This window comes from Triticum aestivum, chromosome 5D (genome assembly GCF_018294505.1).
Source record: "Triticum aestivum cultivar Chinese Spring chromosome 5D, IWGSC CS RefSeq v2.1, whole genome shotgun sequence".
NCBI lineage: Eukaryota > Viridiplantae > Streptophyta > Magnoliopsida > Poales > Poaceae > Triticum > Triticum aestivum.
In genome coordinates this window covers 13984544-13988438 of record NC_057808.1, presented here as the reverse complement: position 1 = coordinate 13988438, position 3895 = coordinate 13984544, and the positions used below count along the sequence as shown (strand labels likewise).

Genomic DNA, 3895 nt, shown 5'->3' with positions numbered 1-3895 from the left:
GTATGTATTGGTGTCAAAAAAAAAACGTCTTATTACATTATGAAGTGGGAGGAGGATTCTGTTAGAGTTTACCCGAAGTACTGGCATGTCTTAAGCTAGAGTTTACCCGAAAGGGGAAAAAAGGTTCCAAACGGAGAAACGAGCATGGATTTCGAGCCCAAAGATGGGATGCTCGGCCTAACCACGAGGGCCGGAAGAACAGTTGCGTCAACTTGTTCGGAACCTTTGAGTGTGGTGAGTACACGGAGCCAAGTAAGTTCTAGATTTCTACTTCCTCCTTTTCGGTTTGTTGGTTCTTTTTCAAAAATCTAGTCAACCAAAACAAATGATGAGTGAAGTATTGCATTTCGTAGTTTGTAAAACTACTTAAGCTTTTATCTTCATTAATTGTGATGCATGCATGCGTAGTCAGTAAATAAGATGGAATGATTATATGTATTGATCAATTTTCTTTAATCATTGCCTGCAGCAATTTAACATCATCCGGTATAAACGCACGCCCGCACAACACATGCGCATACACACACCCAAGGCAGAATACATAGGCGCTGAGCGCAGCAACACCATCCCTAGCACTACGCGAAGAGGTGAAGCCGCATATGAACCGTGGGCTCCAGGACGGCGCCTTCAGGAAGGGGACGACACCAGAGCGCCGCCACCGCCCGATCCGAGGATCAGAGTTTTCTCCGGAGCAACACGATGGGCAATGAGAGCCGCGGCGACGCCTTCAAGAAGGGAACGAGCTTCGCCGCCGCCGGTCCGTCCGAAGATAGAGCAGGTTTTCACCACGGCCACCATTCACCGCCACCGAACGCCACACCTCGACTACCATGCCGCCCACACGGCCGTGGCAACTGGGCAGCACCAAGCCACGGGCTATGCCCATGAGCACCGCGGTACCACCACCAGGGCTACCGCCTCGTCATTCAAGACCTTGACACCACCTCACACGAGATCCGCCGCTACCCCAACCAAAGACACGAGCGAAAATGACCCGCCTTTCGCACCCCTGGGCTGCCCCCAGTGTCGAGACCCAATAGGCCAGCCAAATTGGCCTCCATCGCCCCGTCCCGCGACACCGGGTGCGAGACAAGCATGGTCTTGCTGCCGGGCGCGAGACGAGCTCGGTCCTGCTGCCGGGCGCGAGATGGGTTTGGTCTTGCTGTCGGGCGCGGGACGAGCTCGGTCCCGCTGCACCGGGCGCGAGACGAGCGATGGACCGCAGCTAGGAGAGGGCCAACCCTTCGACGAAAGTAGCGTCCAGACGATGAGGAGTGGAATCGAAAGCCGACACAAGCCGCCTACGCGCCAGCCGATGCCGGAACATGCCAGCTGCCGCCGCAGCCAACCTGCCAGAAGGCTTTCCTTGTAATGATAAGTTGTCAGCTTCCCACATTTGAATCATCGACCACCCACAGAACTGCGAGATGGTACTCATGAGTCATGAGCCAACTGTCAGCTTCTTCACCTTGAGCACCATGGACGCGTGCCCGGCGTGGTGACGCTGGTGGACGTGGTGGTCATCTTCTTCCAGAGATGGCCGGCCAGAGGTTTGGTGATCGGATCTCGAGATCCATCATCTAGTCCCGGCTGCGAGTAGGGGAGACATGGTTGCCGGTGAAAACCGAGCCGACGGCAGGCGATGGCGGCGTTCTCGCCGTTACCTTGATGGAGGCATCGTCGTGTAACTACTGTCGACCCACTTGTGCTGCTCCGGGGGAAACCCTAGGATCTGGTGTTCCAGATCGGACGATGGCGGCACTGTGGTGTCGTTTCTCTCTTGGGAGCATCGTTTGTGGAGCTGTAAGTCAGAGGCAGGAGGTGGAGCGGCTTCGTCTTGCACGGAGCTTCGGTGGAGATGTCAAGTCATGCCTGACCGACAGGTGCTACGCCTTGTCATGCCTGGTCGGCAGGTGCTACGCACGACAGATCTTCCAAGGACTTCAAGCTGTGTCGGCTGGTGGTACTTGGCAGCATGGCGCTGAGGTGTATCAGTGGCAACCGCGACATGCTCAGCTGTTTGCGCGCAGGGAGGAGGTGCCGTTGGGCGCTGTGGTGGCGTCGACGATAGCTAGACCGAGCAAGGTTGATGCATCAGTATAGTTCTGAAGATGGAGCGGTGGCAATTGGCGGCGGCGGCCTCTGAGAGCACGCCGGATCAGTGTGTGCCCCAGACCCGGCAAGTGGCTAGGTTGGGGTCTCAGGTCTTAGATGTTAGGCTTGGCTGCGATGTCTGTTTGGTATTAGGCCCAGGCTATCTGCGCCCCTTCATTAACTGGATAGGTGTAGCGACAGTTTGTTGCTTAGATGGCGGCTTTAGGTCGTACTGTTCTATAACTTTGTAAGGTCTTGTGAGAATAATTAATAAAGTGACTGTATGCATCGCCCAGATGCAGAGGCCGAGGGTCATCCTTCTTTTAAAAAAAAAACCTTGAGCACCATCCCCGAGGGGGGCACCTTGGCCGCCTTGTTCTCTTTCTGAAGGGGGTCTGTGGCAGCGGTGCCTTTGGTGGTGGCCATCATCGTTGTGGTGTGTGGGTTCTTTATTGCAGGAGTACAAGGCGGTGGGGGTGGAGCTTGATGTAGTGGGAGTATATTGCTCGTAAATTGGAGTAATGGGGAGGGGAGGAGGTATCAACACTGAAAATTTCCACCGTCACTTCACCTCCATTCTGTTGTTTCAGGGTTTGTCGTGCAGCTAGAATCGAGTTGCTTGCTCTCTCTGCACGACAAGAGACCATGTCTTCGAAATACAAGTAGCAACAAAGGTCTGGCTAGTCCGCTCAAAGAATGCTCATCGAGCATTTCGGCGTGCCAAAAGTGACCTCGATCCAGAGATGAACAGATTGTGTGTAGCATTCTGAAGAAAAAAATTGTTTGCATCGAGTAATGGTAAGATAGATAGGGCCAGTGGGTTATAGTAATAAAAAGAAAGCAAGGCTATTTTTTCAAAACTGAAATAAACAAAAAACAAACGCGCCAGGTAGGGGTCGAACCTACGGCCTTCCGCTTAGGAAACGGACGCTCTATCCACTGAGCTACAGGCGCTGATTTGCTCTAGGATGGTACATGCAGAATTACTAGATGTTAATGTACATCTTCATTCCCCAAGTACCGAACCCAATCGATTCATACCACTTTTTGTGGGAACATATCAGTTTTTATCTACCGGCCGTACTGCTCTGCAGCGATTTTACACTACCTTCGGTTTACAATATGTGTCCTGTTTTCACACGATACTATACTACCGGCGAATTTCGTAGACACAGTTTCACTTGCACAAAATAGGGGGAGAAACCCTTCGTTAGAAAAGGTGACGACTAACCACAAGGCAGATCAGCCTGACAAAAAAGCCCCACTTGTCAGATCGGGTTAAAAATTGTTCAACAGTGGAGTAAAAACAGAAACAGGAGTAGGAAGTTTAGTACAAATTCACCAATCTTTGATATTCAAATTGTTACATAAACCCTCTTTTTCGTCTGAAATGCAAAGATAGCGCTCCTATCGATTCCTCAGAGAAAAAAAAAATATCAGCTTGAGAGAGGCTTCACGTGAGAAAAGGGGCTCCAAAGAATCTGAAGAGGGACTTAGATACTATGGTACTTTTTTTTATGGATGGAGCGGAATGCGATTTTTTTTTAACGCCGCCCTTGGCACAACACAAGAGGCGTTCAAAACTATCGTAGAGGAGTTTAACACGTGGATCCGTTGCGTGCTTAGTGTGGCTGTAAATAACTCATTTTGTTTTGCCTTAATAAAGATCGGCCATCGGCCTTTTGACTAGATCATCACTTGGACTAAGAGCTGCCACTTGCAAATAATGATCGAGGTCTTGCACTGTTTATTGAAACAACGAAATGCGACGTCACAGACGAAGAGGAATCTTCCTCAAGCT

General features: G+C 51.1%; 1 non-coding gene across 1 annotated transcript; it reads right to left on the bottom strand.

Moving 5' to 3' along the window:
- Positions 1–2975: 2975 nt before the first annotated feature.
- Positions 2976–3048, bottom strand: TRNAR-CCU (transfer RNA arginine (anticodon CCU)). The gene has a single exon. It is a non-coding gene; the product is annotated as a tRNA-Arg (tRNA).
- Positions 3049–3895: the final 847 nt, after the last annotated feature.